The sequence below is a fragment of the Aquarana catesbeiana genome, linkage group LG05, assembly GCF_042186555.1.
Source record: "Aquarana catesbeiana isolate 2022-GZ linkage group LG05, ASM4218655v1, whole genome shotgun sequence".
NCBI lineage: Eukaryota > Metazoa > Chordata > Amphibia > Anura > Ranidae > Aquarana > Aquarana catesbeiana.
In genome coordinates, this window is record NC_133328.1 from 599,389,593 (window position 1) to 599,406,554 (window position 16,962).

At 44.0% G+C, this 16,962-nt stretch overlaps 1 protein-coding gene across 1 annotated transcript in view; it reads right to left on the reverse strand.

The window, feature by feature from the left end:
* Positions 1 to 16,962, reverse strand: part of EIF3H (eukaryotic translation initiation factor 3 subunit H) — a 209,007-nt gene that overhangs the window by 114,992 nt on the left and 77,053 nt on the right. The gene's annotated exons all lie outside the window — the stretch shown is intronic.

The window sequence follows — 16,962 nt, forward strand, 5'->3', positions numbered from 1 at the left end:
TCCGCCCTCAGGCTGCCAGGAAGCACCTGCCTGACAACGAACCAATGGAAACCCAGCCACACCGTTATAGGAGGCAGCGATCCCCTTCCGAAACCAGGCTGCGTCACCAAGCGCCAGGCATGGATAGAGGATCAAGCCCGCTGGACACCCCGCAGACCAGGAGAGCACGCCGAGACCGCTGATCAGCAGCGTCGGAACGTGCAACGCGCGGAGAATCGGTTTTCTCACTGCCCTACGTCTCTCAAGTTTTAAGAAGTTCTGTTACAGTTTCTCCCTGGTTTGCGTCAAGCTTCATCAACACCGGCTACTAGATTCTAGTCACCATTCAGCCCTAGACCCTTCAACCGACCTTATCCACTCTACTCTGGACATCACAATACAACTGATGAGTAGGATTCCGCTCTAGACGAAGATGGGGTGCAGGAACAAGAGCTGCGGATCAACGATCTCTTCACAGCAGAAGGACACCAACAGCTAGCAAGAAATGACATTTCACTGCGCACGGCCCGGGTCATTTTTGTCACTCCAGACCACTCTGCCAACGTATCCTTTCTTGTACTGAAACCCCACTCTCTCCCACTTTAAACTGAGGGAGGGGGAGGACATTAAGCTCTCCTATTCATTCGATCAGTTATAGTTCATTCGATCAGTTATAGCTTGCTCGCTGTTATCAGACTTTCATCTTCCTCGGTTTCCCTCAGTCTATTAATAACCCTGCTCTTGTCATAATTAGACATTGTTGATGGGAGTGATGATCCTGTGGGAAGACATTAAAAGATTTCACATATAGCTCTAACACATGCCGATGTACCGAGCACACGTCTAAGAGCAATGCAGTGTGGGCATGTTCAGATGTCACAAGGCAAATACCCCACACACAATTCGTGGTTAACGGGATTGCCTTTCGCACTGACACACGTAAGTTAAACACTAACCCGGCTGCCCCACTTGCTCTCTATAAGTAAGGGGGACGCGATTCCTACGGATCATCACCACCTATATTGTAATAATGAAAAACTCAATATATATAAGTAAGGGGTGTAATCTTAGTGCCGAACTGCATATTAGATGGACTCATAAGTGTATTGAATGGCATAGCCTTGACTTATCCATCGCTCACGGGCGATGGGAGTTGCCTCAGATACATCATAAAACACATACATTATGATAACATACTGCATGATTAGGGTTGCGATCCCCGAATCCGACATCACGATCACCCCCAGTTTTAGTTTTAGTAAAACATTATAAACATGACCTCGATATAATGGGAAACACAACCCCAAATCAACTCTCTCCATAGATAGCTAGGGAGCTCGCTGGTCACATGGTTACATTTCACCTCCTCCAGTTTGGGGTAACTCCCTTGCTGCGCACACTGCTGACCTGGGCGGTCGGGAGACGATGTTTTTGCCAGCTCCTCTTATGCACATACTAACGTAGTAGTTTAGATTCCACCCAGCCTCACAATCCTTTTGGTCGATACTAAGCACCCATATATGTCCCAAGGCACATTTGGTGTGTAGCTCTTGTTCCCACGGGCTTCAAATTTAAGTTTCACACCTTCCAGTTGTTTGCTCGGCAAATCAATGCAACATACCACTGACAAGGTCCATACTATACTCATCCTTGCTAAGATAAGGCATAGGACCCAGACATAACCACCCTGCACATAGGATAGTAGCTACTTCAGTCTATGTAGGTCAGTCCAGGGCTGACAACAGAAGTGTTTGGGATTCAACGGCTGTGAATTTTGTATAGCATGTGTCTAGTATTCGTTTGTTATTCATAGGGATTGTCTAGGAGTCTCTCACACTCATGGTAATTAAACTCCATGCATTACCTATAAGACACTTATTAGTCTAACTTTCACCCAGAAAACTTCCTGAAGGGAGACTGTCACGAACCAGGGACGCTCGGATTGAAAAACTCAGACTGTACTCTTGCTCCGACATACAGTTTTCTCCCTACATACAATTTGCGTTCCTCCCTCATAACACTATCAACTTCGAACCCTATATTACAGGACCCTCCCACCTATCCATACAATCCCCAGGTTTCTTCTTTACGCTGATTCTTCACAATCTTCAACCCTCCCCATAAGCTTCCATACCCTCTCTGTCATGCGGGTAGCCTCTCCTCTTCGAATCACACCTCTTCCTTCCGATCTCAGCCGATCCTCGACTCAGTGGCGCCCTCTAGCACATCTGCAGATCTACATAACTGATTTCATTACTAGCCACTGACTTACTCCGGCTGTACCTAACTGCCGGTACACATTCTATACGGATCAGCGAGCTGGTTCTCGCTAATCGCCGGAAACAACCACACTTACCCGCGAGTTACCAGTCTATCCCCACCCGTATACGCTTCGGACTGAAACACAAAAGTCTCGTAGTTGTAGACCCCCCGCCTCGTTCTCCAACCCCTAAAAGTCATCTAAACCCCCCTCGTAAGCCGTAAACTCTTTGTTATTCCACTCTATTCCCCTTTCTCTTTCTTACCTCCTCCTCCTCCGACAGAGCCTCATAGCTATACGAAACCCTCCTATCTTCCCTAAACAGTGCCACTAAATTTTGATCACGCCATCAAAATGCCGCAAACACCTTCAGCCAACATTAAAACAATCAAAGTAGTATCCCTAAATATACAGGGACTTAACATCCCCGAAAAACGCTCCCATTTACTACTTTCCTTACATAAAAACAAAGCGGACATTGTCTTCCTCCAGGAGACACATTTTAAAACAGCCTCCACCCCCAAATTCTCCAACTATCGCTTCCCAACATGCATACACGCCACTAATGACTCCACAAAAACGAAAAGAGTCTCCATCCTCTTCGCTAAAAATTGCCAGTTTCACATTACTGAAACCTGCATAGACGCGGAAGCACGATACCTTTTTGTCAAGGGCACTCTCCACGGAAAACGAATAACCCTGGCCAACATATATGCTCCCAACACGAAACAAGTACCCTTTTTCAAGTCCACCTTGCAAAAACTCAGTGGGTTCCAAGATGGCCTTCTTATACTAGGAGGAGATTTCAACGTCCCCCTGAACCCCTTACATGATACTTCGACCGGCTCCTCCAGCCTTCCATATAGCGCGCTACGTGCTATTAAAACACAACTGACAGAACTATCACTACACGATTCCTGGCGTACACTTCACCCAAATGAGAAAGATTTCACGTTTTATTCAACCCCCCACAACAGATACTCTAGATTGGACTACCTATTCCTTTCGCAAAGAGACCTGCCGATGCTAATGACGACATCCATAGACCCCATGTATCTCTCGGACCACCATCCAATATCCATGACGCTAGCATTCTCAAACACTATTCCCCGACCCCATATCTGGCGCCTGGACCCCTCGCTCCTTACAGATACCGTAACACTGACAGCCATACAAGAACGCCTCTTGCTTTACTTTAAGGAAAATGACTCCCCCAACATCTCACCTATGATGCGATGGGAAGCACATAAATGCACCATTAGAGGAGAACTAATCGCACTTTCTGCTAAACGTAGGAAGGAAAGACAAGAACACATAAATGCACTGACTTCCCGGATACAATCTTTGGAAAAAGCACACAAATCCTCCCAAGCTTCGTTGTCCCTCTCGGCTTTGCTCCAAGCTAGATCTGACCTATTAGAGGCCCTCAACAAACAAACAAAACGCAATTATATACTCTCCCAAAAAATATTCTATGAGTATGGCAATAAATCGGGCAAAATCCTGGCAAGAGCTCTTCGGACCAAAAAAGCTAAAACAACGATCCACTCCATAATGGACAATACGGGGAAAAGAATAGTTTCCAATGATCAGATAGCTGAGCAATTCGTACACTATTACTCCCAACTGTACAACCTGCATACCCCCAACACACAGAGGGTAGACAGCCACAGAACAAAGGCCATCCAAGACTTTCTTACGAAATATTGTCCTAAGCACATATCTACTGCGGAAGCAATCGATCTGGAACAACCCATTTCCCCAGTGGAATTGGACGTGGTTCTAAAACAATTGAAGACTGGCAAGAGCCCCGGTCCGGACGGTCTAACGACCGGATATTACAAAACCTTTACTGACACCCTCAAACCACATTTCTTGCTTGCTTTCAATTCCCTGTCCACAGATAATCCTCCACCTAGGGACCTACTAACAGCTCATATAACCGTAATACCTAAGCCCAATAAAGATACTTCTAAGGTGTCGAACTATCGCCCTATATCCCTACTGAATGTAGATCTCAAAATATTCGCCAAGATATTAGCTAATCGTCTCCTACCTCTCCTGCCTAACCTCATCTCACTTGACCAGGTGGGTTTCGTACCTGGCAGGGAGGCTAGAGACAACACAACCAAGGCGATCAATATACACAATTGGTTAACTTCAAACCACCAGCAAGGCTTCTTCCTGTCCCTTGACGCGGAGAAGGCATTCGATAGGGTGGCGTGGGACTATATGGCAGAAGTACTTAAGATGATAGGCATACAAGACCGTATGTTGCAATTCATAATGGCCCTCTATGCATCCCCCTCTGCACAGGTCCGTGTTAACGGACACCTGTCGAGTGCCTTCTCCATGTCAAATGGGACACGTCAGGGATGCCCGCTTTCACCATTAATTTTCATCCTTACCTTAGAACCACTCCTTCAACGTCTTCGCTCTAATCCAGACATCAAAGGAGTCTCCATATCAGACACTACATATAAGCTATCTGCTTTCGCAGACGACATTCTCTTGTTTCTGACGGAACCCCATATTACTCTACCCAATTTACTTAAGGACCTTAATTCATTCAACCTCCTGACCAACCTTCAAATCAATTTTACAAAATCCGAAGCCTTGAACGTTTCCTTACAGAAAGAGACCTTAGAATCCTGTAAATCTAACTTCCCCTTCAAGTGGACCCGTGATGCGATTACCTATCTAGGGATTCGCATACCGATCCACCTTTCTGACCTATATCTCAAAAACTACATACCGATCCTCCAACAAATTCAAAAAGACCTTAAGTCCTGGTCAACGGGACTCTTTTCCTGGTTTGGGAGGACTTCAATAATTAAAATGAACATTCTTCCAAGAATACTATATGTACTGCAAACAGTCCCAATAAGATTACCGCAAGCCTTCTTTGCATCATACCGGAGGGCGTGCAACGATTTTATTTGGGGAAAAAACCGTCCTAGGCTTAGTTTTGAAAGACTTTCTCTACCCAAATCAAAAGGAGGAATAGCTCTCCCAGATATTGCCAAATACCACAAGGCATGCCAACTGTCCAGAATAGTCGACTGGAATGTCCACTCCAGCATTAAAGCCTGGACACAAATTGAAAATGAATTCTCAACGATCCCTGTTAAAATACTACCCTGGATTCCCCCACAACAGATTCCTTTGACATGCTCACAACATCCACTGATCTCATCCACACTTCACTCATTTAAGCTAATGTGCAAAAAACATCACATCTCCTCCGCCTCCAGCCCCCTGACACCAATCCGAAACAATGCAGATTTCCCTCCAGGCATGTCCACTACATTCCTTACGGGATACTGGCCCCAAGACGATATACGCGCAATTCACTTTTTTTCCGGAAAAAACTTCCTAGCTATTTCGAACTTGCCCACACACGTGTCTGGTAAACCCTTTCCGCCTTGGATATATAATCAAATAAGGCACTTTCTTAATCACCCCCCCAAAAATACAGATTACTCCAGGCAACTTACACCTTTTGAAGTTCTGTGCTCCAAGACTGAACCACAGAGACATGTGATCTCGGAAATCTATACTCTCCTCTTCTCGGACCACACTCCCAAATCCAACATAGCAACTCGCGGCTGGGAAAGGGAATTAACACTAGATTTATCCGACCGAGATTGGGAAAACATATACACTTACATACACAAGGGTTCGATTAACGTGTCGGCGCAAGAAAACGGATTCAAGATCTTTTCCAAATGGTACAAAACCCCCCTTAAGCTCCACAAAATATCCCCCTCTATCCCCTCCACCTGTTGGAGGTGTTCAGAGGCTGAGGGTTCCATGGTACATTTATGGTGGTCATGCCCTCTCATTCTACCCTTCTGGAAAGAAGTACAACGTATTACCACTGATATTACCACATATCAGATAGAACTCACCCCTGCCCAAATGTTGTTACACCACTCCTCTATCCCAAAAAAACACTATCACCGCTCTCTTGCACTACATATGATCAATGCGGCAAAAATGTGCATCCCGATTCTATGGAAGTCTTCTAAACCCCCCAACCACAGCAGATTGGCTCAAACGTATATCTAAAATAGCTGAAATGGAGGAACTGATCCATCAAGCCAAAGATACTTCCTCCAAATTCATAACCATATGGTCAAGCTGGCAACATTTCCAAACAACAGCTGAATACAAGGAACTCTTGTCCTAAGATCTTATACTATCTTCTGTGACTCTGTCGGAGGAGGACTTACTTTACTCTACTTTACTTAACTTGATTTACTTTACCGTACTCACTATACTCTGTTTCTTTTCTTACCCTTCTTTCGCCTATACTCCCCCCCCCCTACTATACTCCACCCTACACCTCGACTCCCCTCTACCCACTGGGGACTCTTTTTGAAGAATACAAAGTCACAATAGGTACCCCACATCCACTCTAATCCTCCCTCTCCCACCTACTATTGCTAACCTCATATTTACCCCAGCCCCTCCTGAAAGGAATCTCCTTCCTCCTTACCCAACTAAGGTTAGGATTGCTAGTGGTCCGGTGACCGCAATCCTAACACACGTTAACACGCCCAAAGGCACATTACACTAAAGAATAGTATTATTCACAAAAACATCCCCAAGACCCCACACTACTTGTTAACATCTGAACGCGCGATGGAACGACCCCACAAAGATCTTCACGCACTCCGGACGGTCATGTTTCTTTCCCCACGCCATTCATGAGGGGCCGACCTGAGTTAAACGACAACCTATAAGTCCCCCGATTGATTTAATCGCACAAGGCTCGGGATATCCACACAAATCAAAAAAAAAAAAAAAAAAAAAAAAAAAACCCTATCAGGGTCCCCAAAATAAAACATAGTCACGGGACGTACTCCAGACACAGACCTAATGTTTCTAGGTTTACTACCTATATACAGGAATTCACGGTTATGTCATAATTCTGTTTATCAATAGCATAGTTGAACATGCTATGTAATACTGAATAAGATGTTCATTGTATCACTTATTATACACCAAAATAATCTTAAGTATTTTCACTCTGTTAAAATTCTGTGTAACTTGATTTTTTCTGACAATAAACATGATTCTGGAAAAAAAAAAAAAAAAAAAACTACACTACGGTGGCCTTCGCCGCTTTGCTTTCTCCCCTTGTGTAAATCCTAGATGGAGTATTCCCTCCCTGATCTGCGGGCTGTAGCACCCCCGCCAGTGAAGGATTTTTTTTGTATAGTGTTGGCTACCCACTCAACAGATTTCACTTGTATATTAGGTGTAAAGTGATCTGTGGTTATCACATTTCCTTTTTGAGATTATTAGGTGGTATATTGCTACTTTCACATCACACATTACCATCTGGTTTCACCCATTTTATTTTCGCCTAACCATTCTGGGGCTGTTTTGTGGAGCGCTGTGGTCCAGGTGGATTTTTACTGGGCCATTTTTTTGTCATATGATAAAGCAGTAAGGCTAGCCATACATGTTTAGAGGGCTGAATGACAGAAAACCACCTGTTTCCCCCCCAACCATGCTATAGAGCACGGGTGCTCAACCTGTGGCCCTCCAGCTGTTGCGAAACTACAAGTCCCATGAGGCATTGCAAGCTGCTGAGAGTTAAAAGCATGACTCCCAAAGGCAGAGCCATGATGGGAGTTGTAGTTCTGCAAAAGCTGGAGGGCCACAGGTTAAGCACCCATGCTATAGAGCATAGATGGAGAAATCTCTTTTGCCAGCTATTGTACTCAAGCAGCCGTGACTCCCACCGCTGCCTAAATTCCCCTACAGTGACTGCATCTGATAGGATGTAGCCTCTGTTCCATTAAGAAATTTTAACCCGGCTCAAATTATTTTTAGTTTTATTGAGCCGGGTGATGCTCACAGGGACCCATGGCTAAAGCTATGGCTAGCTTTAAGTGATTCTAAAGGCCCAAGGTTTTTTTACCCTCATGCAAATCTATGCATGAAGGTAAAACAAAAAAACGTCTCTGCACTGCAGCCCCCCTCAATACTTACCTGAGCCCGATCTTCCACCCACTGCTGTCAATCAATGAGGAGAGGGGGTGGGGCCTGCGCCGCAGCGATGTGTGTGTGTGTATGGACACTTAGAGCCGTGGCTCGGGAATGAGCCGGCTTGGGTGCTCCCATTGCAAGCTGCTTGCTCTGGGGGCACTTGGCAGGAGGGAGTGGCCAAGAGCACCGGCAAGGGACCTGAGAAGAGGATGATCGGGGCTGCTCTGTGCAAAACCACTGCACAAAGCAAGGGAGTATGATGGTTGTTTGCAAAAAAAAAGTAAGCCTTTTAAGGTTTCATGTACACGGGACGTTTTTACAACCTCTCCTGAACGATTTAACTTGACAGATAGTAACCCATGTTTAAACCGTCCATTTTGCCGCGTTTACATGCCACGTTTACATTCAGAAGCGTTTAAAAAAAAAAAGTTGTTTTCTTCAAAAATAGCCAAAAATGAAAAACGCCTGTAAACGAAACGCAGCTAAACACAAGTTTAGAAGCGTTTAGCGCTTTTATTGCCTCTAAACTCAGCTTCTGAACCCATTTTTTTACGTTCCAAAAAAAGCCTCTAAACTTAACTGCCTAGAAAGATGATAAATGCCCCTGTGTACATGTATTGATAAGATAACAGAGGAGAGTTCAGGAGCAGTTGAAAAAAAAAAAATGCCCAACTGCTCCTAAATGTCCGTTTACCAGCAGCCGTGTACATGAGGCCTAAGTCACATGCTTACTCTTGCCTGCAGGCATCAGGTATTGAACTAAACTCCTGGCAGCAGCACAGAGCAGCAGGAAAGCAAAAACCTTGTTAATTTTGTCAGTTAGCCAATCAGGAGAGAGAGGGGGCGAGGCCAAGCCACAGCTCCATGTCTGAATGGACATACGGAGCTGTGACTCGGCTCGGGTGCCCCGATAGCAAGTTGCTTGCTGTGGGGACACTCAACAGAAGGGAGGGGCCAGCAGCACAGAAGAGGGACCCGAGAAGAGAATGATCCGGGCTGGTCTGTGCAAATCCACTGCAACATAGCAAGTATAACAGGTTTGTTTTATTAATAGGAAAAAAAAAAAAAGAGACTTTACAAATCACTTTAAGCATTTCTGCAGAATTTCCAAACTCATTATATACTCATGGAGTAAAAAAATCTAATATGGTATTATTTATGGTATTAAGGTTTGAACAAACTCACAGATACAGATTTAGCCACTCTGGACGGTCTGAGGAGGCCTGTAAGCTGCACAGTGCTCTGGACGGTGGTCTAAGAGGAGGCTTTTAATTCTACACAGTGCTCTAGACCAGTGTTTCTCAACTCCAGTCCTCAAGGCGCACCAACAGGTCATGTTTTCAGGATTTCCCTCAGATGAAATGGCTGTGGTAATTACTAAGGCAAAGAAACTGATCAAATCACCTGTGCAAAATAGTGGAAATCCTGAAAACATGACCTGTTGGTGCGCCTTGAGGACTGGAGTTGAGAAACACTGCTCTAGACGGTGGTCTGAGGAGGCCTGTAATGCACAGTGCTCTGGGTTGGTGGTCTGACTATGAGTGGCCTGTAATACTGCAGAGTGCTGCATGGTGGTCTGAGGGGAGTCCTGTAATGCACAGTGCTCTGGATGCAGGTGGGCAGAGGAGTCCTCTAATGCACAGACAGTGCTCTGGACGGACGGTGGTCTGAGGGGAGGCCTCAGGCTTGTGTGTAATTGTAATGTACACACTCACAGTGCTCTCTGCTCCTGACGGTCATTGGGAGTGGGACGCTCGTCGGGAGGCCTGTAATGCACAGTGCTGCTCTGGGCGGTCGTCTGAGGACTCTGAGGCCTAAAATGCTGAATGAACAGTGCTGCAACTGCTGTGAAGCACGCTAAGGACTCGCTTGCTTGCTGGGAGTGGAAGCAGGTGGAGCCCCGTGGAAAAAGGAAGTTCACAAGGGTAAGTGTCCCTGTCTCACATTTTCGTTTATGTTCATTAACGAAAAAAGAATTGATTTTTGTCATAGTTTTCATCAGTGGACAGAAATGTGGTGTACTTTTTGTCACTGTAAATAAACTGATCAATACCTGCATGGAGAGAGTATGTTCTCTATGTGTCTCTGGTGGTTTCCTCAAGGATATTTTCCATATAGTCCAAAAACATTCTGTTAAAGTTGCAAGGTTCATAGATGTACATCTGCAGTATGAGATCATCGAAGACACCGGAGCCTCTCGCTGCCATTACACGATTTGGAACAAGCCTTAGTAATGTGCCATTTACTATTCTCCTTGCAGGAGAGAAAATTGTTCCTTAGAAGTTGCAGTGCAAGGATCCCCCTACTTCTTCATTCTGTGGATAAGAGATTCCTCTGCACCTCCCTGCGGTTTATTGATCATTCCCCCTACCAGGAATCAGCAACGCAGCTTTGACATGAGAAGCCAAACCTTATCGCTACCAAGACGGCTGCTTCTACACATGGACATGGTGCAGAACAAGCATGGTAAGTCCATAACGGAAAATATCAGCTGAAAGACCTCAGGTAACTAGCCCTTTGCTTGCCTTTTTAGGCACAAAATTCCACAGTACAGGTCCTCTCATTAAAAAATTTTCCAAGCACACGGGGAGTTTTTGACACAGAAAAGCGCTAATTTTATGTGTTTATATACCTCTGAAATCAAGTGACCATTCCAGGGAGACGCTGTCCAGGGTTCAGCAAGTAGACACCTTTAACACAGCAAAGGCTTTCTTGCAGACACCTGTGAAAACCCGGGGAGACAGATGAAGGCATATATAAGAACGCAAGCTGTCGCAGCTCTTATGATGTATATCTGTATGTAGAGTTGCAAATGAGAAAGCAATGTATTGTAGGTCCCTCTGGCTCATAAGGCATAAGAGGAAATATTTGCTTTGGTTAGCTGCTGACAATTTTCATAAGAAACAATTGCAGCGGATGGGGCGATATATGAAACGTGTAATTAATCAATGTCCTATTGAAGAGGCTGGGATTTGGTTCACCTTCTCCTATGCATGCTAAGTATGCCGTGTTGTACCATGAGAACATCACTGTACATGAATTGTATATGCCCTGAGAGACACTATACAGCAGTAATGTATGACTTATTTGTCAACAAGCAGCTCTCAGCCCACCACGTGGAACACATGAGTAGGCAGAAATAAAATAGTATTACATATTGGAATGTCCCTCTACCACGCTGTATACCGCAGGACAATGCAAGTCGCACATACCAGGCACAATAGAGAACATTAGTAACAGACCGGGTTACACATACACAGGAAAACTGATTAAAACATGTTAAAGGGGAAGTCCACCATAACACTAAAATTGCTACAGCTACGGTCTTAACATTAACCTATCTAGCCCTATAAATAAGAAAATCCCTATACATACCTTTTTTGAAGCCGCTCCGGTCTCCAGCGGTGGAAGCTCTGCAGAGGACACAGCAAACATCGGCTATGAAATGAATGGGGAGTGACGTCACCCATACACTTACTATGGGGCTTCCGTTGTCAGCTGTGTCCTCTGCACCCTCCTCCACAGCGAAGCCGCGGCTGACAGCTAAGCGTGGGATAAGATCGGCTGCAGAAAGGATATGTATACTGATTTCTTCTTTACAGGGTTAAATAGGTTAGTGTTAGATCGTGGATATCTATAGAAGTATCGATTTTAGTGTTAGGCTGGGTTTTAGCCGTTAAAGGCTCTGTTCATTGAAAACATATTTAAGATGAGTGAATGCTGTCAGGTTGATTCATCCACTCGTTCTTATGTCCTTAATGTAGATGTAAAACCCAACGCCAGATTTCACACCGTTACTTTGCAGTAAAACATGCCCATTAAAACAATGCATCTTAATGCAATCATCTGGTTGCATTTCCATCACTTTGTGGTGCGCTGCATCGCTAAGAATAGTGGTCACCTTCCTTCGTGCAACAAACGTGCATTAAATGCAGCACAGAGGTGTAAAATGGGCCTCATGACCGTTTGCTAAGAACTACTGACATTTTTCCAAAGGTGTAACTGTGGCCTTTCTTGTACACTTTTCAAACTGTCATTTATCTTCCCCTTTAGAAGATACAGTACCTTGATTTTTTTCAATCTCTTCTCCCCTCCCAGCTCTGCTGATATCCTGCAGCCTCCTCCTGTGTACATGCACTCCAATTATGATTGTATGGCATGTCTAAAGACAGGTTTTCCTGATGGTGACAGCAGTGGATGGTATCTGCGTAATGAGATTTAACACAGCCACTTTCATGTGACAGGGTGACAACGCTAGAGCTCAGATGGGAGGAAGCATAGCACGCCGTCACCCTATAACCAAAGTGCCGAAAAATATTTAAGGAGGTACTTGAAATTGAAGCGGAACTAAACCTACATTTTTGATTCAGAAGAGACCTGCTTAGTCTTTTCAGCAATTAAAACAAATGTACGTTCCTGTTTACAATCCTCCATTGAATGTGCAGCTCGGTGTACATTCTCATCATGGTGCCCGTGTCCAAGGATGATTGACTCCCACACACACCATCCCCACTGGCCAATCAAGACAACTGAAGCCTGTCACCCTTAAGAAGATAGGGGAGAAGATGCCAGCACCAAGCAAGAGATCTAATGGTCGCATTGCTGGAATATAGGTATTCGCAAACTTCAGTACCCCTCTTAACATTAAACCCCAAATGATATTTTAGCCAATTTGGTTTACATATATATGTTAACCACCTGCCGACCGCTTTTCTCAGCCAGGACCCTGTCCAGACAAATGCAGCCCCGTTCCTACCAGAACAGAATTAGTACTTTGGGGAGATTTAGACATTGCGTCTAAATCTCCCTTGCCTCAAAAGCCCGCTCCACTTCAAGATCGCTCCTCAGGGCTTCGACACCTGTCAGTAGCCTCTGATGTCTCATCACCAGTTATGACCCTATTCCAACAATCACACCACAACCGTGTGCATTAGACGCAGCCGCGGGGCATTTGTGGAGCTTCCCCATTGACTTGCATGTGTAGTGTTCGGTGGGCTTGGCACCCGTCCATTGCTACATGTCAGTTTTATTTAGCCATGATCAAGAAGCAAAGCATCATGGCGGCATGTAAACATTCCTATTGCAGCTTAAAAAAAAAAGGGGGGGGGGTGCAGCTATTTTTTGCAGCCCGCCAAACGCAAGACTAAACAAAGCCTTCAAGTCCTGCCTAAAACTGGGGACAAGCCTGGTAAACCAGGCCAGATTTAACCTGTGAGGAATAGGATTCCTTCCATTGTACCCACCCCTATTACATTGGGAATTACGGACGCCCCCTAACTGTGTAAGGGAACCAGAGTTGTCTGTGAAAATTATTAAGAACAAATACTACACCAAAAGGCTGAGAAGTTTCCTCATTAAAACATTTCCCCTCTATTCCTAGGATTTTAATATTGGATTTACCTACAATTTTATTTTCAGTGACAATGGTGATCAGATCAAATTAGGGAGAGTGAACTCCCCCCACCCCCCTCCAAGCTTTCCCTTTAGTTATACTTCAAGTATAGTAGGGAAGAGACGGGACATGTCTGTTTTTGTTGACCATGCCTTCGAAGGGGAGAGATCACTTCCTCTCCAGGTGACCAGGTCAAAGTGACCTTCTAACCCTCATTAGATCTTGTCCTGGTGTCACAGGAATAAAATGTGAGGAAATCTCCCCAATGGAGTTACAGACAATAAAAACCCAACAGAGGTTCTAACCCTTCTCTTTATAAAAGAAAAAAAAAATTACTTTTGGATAGAGTTCATTTTGTTTATGAAAGCTTTACTATGCAGCCACAATAATATTCAATCTGTTCTTACTAAAAATTATAACAGATTTCTAAGATTTTGCACTTAGAGGGAAAAAATGATTAGTACCCAATTGTAACACTGAGATTATTTCTATTGCACTTGTATTAAAAATTAACCTAGTCAAGCCGTCTGTGCAGGAAATATACCGGCAAGAAATTAGATTAAGATAAGATTGATTTGAAGGAATGTTCCTATTAGGTCAGGCTGCAATTATTTCATTAGTAAGTAGGGCTATTATATGTGGGGCCCGTGGTTCCTGCTTATGCTGCTGATCTCTGACATCTCAGTCCTTTATACACATGGAAAAGTTCTCGTTCTCGCATTTAAAAGCTGCGCAATACAAACATCAAAAACACCTTGCTGACTCCTGTTCTGTAAGAACATTGCTTACAGTGTTTGCTGAATCTATCTTCACTAATGGCATTAATTTTTAAATATTGGTACAAAAGAAAGATATGTATAGGATCAACATCACATTTATATGGCCTAATAGACACCTGTGTATTTAAATATGGGTTAAAGTGTATCTAAACCTAAGCATATTATACATACTCTATCTACACACACACACACACATATATATATATATATTATCAGCCAACTTTAGAACTACCCACCTAATAGAGTAGGCCCCCCTTTTGCAGCCGAAACAGCCCTGACCTTTCGAGGCATGGATACCACTAGACCTTAGAAGGTATGCAGTTTTATCTGGCACCAAGCTGTCAGTAGCAGATCCTTCAAGTCCAGAAAGTTGTGGGGTGGGGCATGCATGGATTGGACCTGTTTTTCCAGCACATCCCACAGATGCTGGACTGGATTGAAATCTGGAAAATTTGGAGGCCAAGTCAACACTTCAAACTTGTTGCTATGTTCCTCAAACCATTCTTGAACCATTTTTGCAGTGTGGCAAGGTGCATTATTCTGGTGAAAGATGCCACTGCCATCCGGGAATACTGTTTCCATATAATGGAGTACTGGGTCAGCAACATTGTGTCAACTAACTTCCACATAAGTGGATGAACCCAAGGCTTCCCAGCAGAACGTTGTCCAAAGCATTACTGCCTTCGTTGGCTTGCCTTCTTCCCATACTGCATCCCCAGGTAAAATGACCCACAAGCACCCGGCCATCCACATGATGTAAAAGAAAACGTGATTCACCAGAGGCAGCCACCTTTTCCATTGCTCCGTGGTCCAGTTCTGGGCATCATGACCGTTCTGCAGCTGCGCAGCTAAATACACGACAAACCGGAGTGTCCATTTCTGCTTTCAATACAGGGAGAACCTGTGTATATATACACATATACTATATTACCAAAAGTTGGAATGCCTGCCTTTACTTGCACATGAACTTTAATGGCATCCCAGTCTTAGTCTGTAGGGTTCAATATTGAGTTGGCCCAACCTTTGCAGCTATAACAGCTTCAACTCTTCTGGGAAGACTGTTCACAAGGTTTAGGAGTGTGTCTATGGGAATGTTTGACTATTCTTCCAGAAGCGCATTTGTGAGGTCAGGCACTGATGTGCACGAGAAGGCCTGGAATGCAGTCTCCGCTCCAATTCATCCCAAAGGTGTTTTATCAGGTTGAGGTCAGGAGGCCAGTCAAGTTCCTCCACCCCAAACTCGCTCATCCACGTCTTTATGGACCTTGTTTGTGCACTGGTGCGCAGTCATGTTGGAACAGGAAGGGGTCATCCTCATGAGGGAACTTATAGTGATTCAAGCAATGCATTAGAAGTCTGTGCTTTTTTAATTCTAGTACTTTATATACCATAATTGAGCACTTTATTAGCACAACATGTAATAAGGTTAACAATATTTTGGTAAGCGAGGCTCTTCTCTTTATAATTTAACCCTATTGAGATATAAAGACCTATATCACAACTGCACACAGCATGAAAGGCGGATTATTATTGATGCCATCCAATGGATACATCAATATATAAAAGGTGATGGGTTCACTTTAATCAGTGGTAAGCTGCAGTGGCAGAAGGCCAGTTATTGCTACAGTAAGCAGGAGCCTCCCATACTATCATCCATCCACTTGACGGTCTCTTGAAGTGTAGTTAAGAAAGCCTACAAGGATGTCTACTTGATCTTCTCTGCTCACATGTACTTCATATCCTGATAGCCTCAATGATGTACAGGCATTGTCAAATCACTTATGTCTTGAAATGCTTCTTCACTCGCGCAGACTACATTTGCTTATTCAAAGGATGTGGCTGCATGTTGCAGTAAAGCGGCTTCATTTGTCACATAGCGCAATGAAACAATTAATCAATCACTGGGCCATGTTTGCGCAGATAAATGCAACTAGCTTGAAAGTGAAATAGTTAAACGAAATTTTATTTGGAATGTATTTTGGCTGGCTTCATACCTTTGCCTTTTTTCCTAATCCGTTAACCACTGAAATCAATGTAAATGCATCAAAACATGTTTATTGTAACACATTTTATACTGTACAGCAACGTATATGTTTCAATGTCAACATGTGCGGTGTTTTATGACGTGTGATTATGTGCAATGTGAATGCACATTTAAATGCAAGTCAAAATTTTGAGATGAGTTTTGATGTTTCAATTGAGTTAAATAGAAAATGCATCAAGCACAAAAAAATGCATCATTATGCAAATATGTGGATTTGGCCTTAATTCGATAAAGCACTGTGCTTCATAAAATATCATTTCTAACCAGCCAGTAAAATCTGTATCTTTGAGTATAGTACAAGATGCAGACTCTGTACGAATGAGTTGTATGGAGCTACCTTCAGATGACTGGACTGACCCAACAAAAAAGATGTAGGGCCATCCCCTATAGAACCCATCCTGGCTAGCCTCAGTTTTGTAGCAAGCAATGTGGGGAGCATAACAGACCTGTGTCCCATATTGTACTCCACAAAACAGATTTCACCGGTAGTTCAAAAGTCCAATTT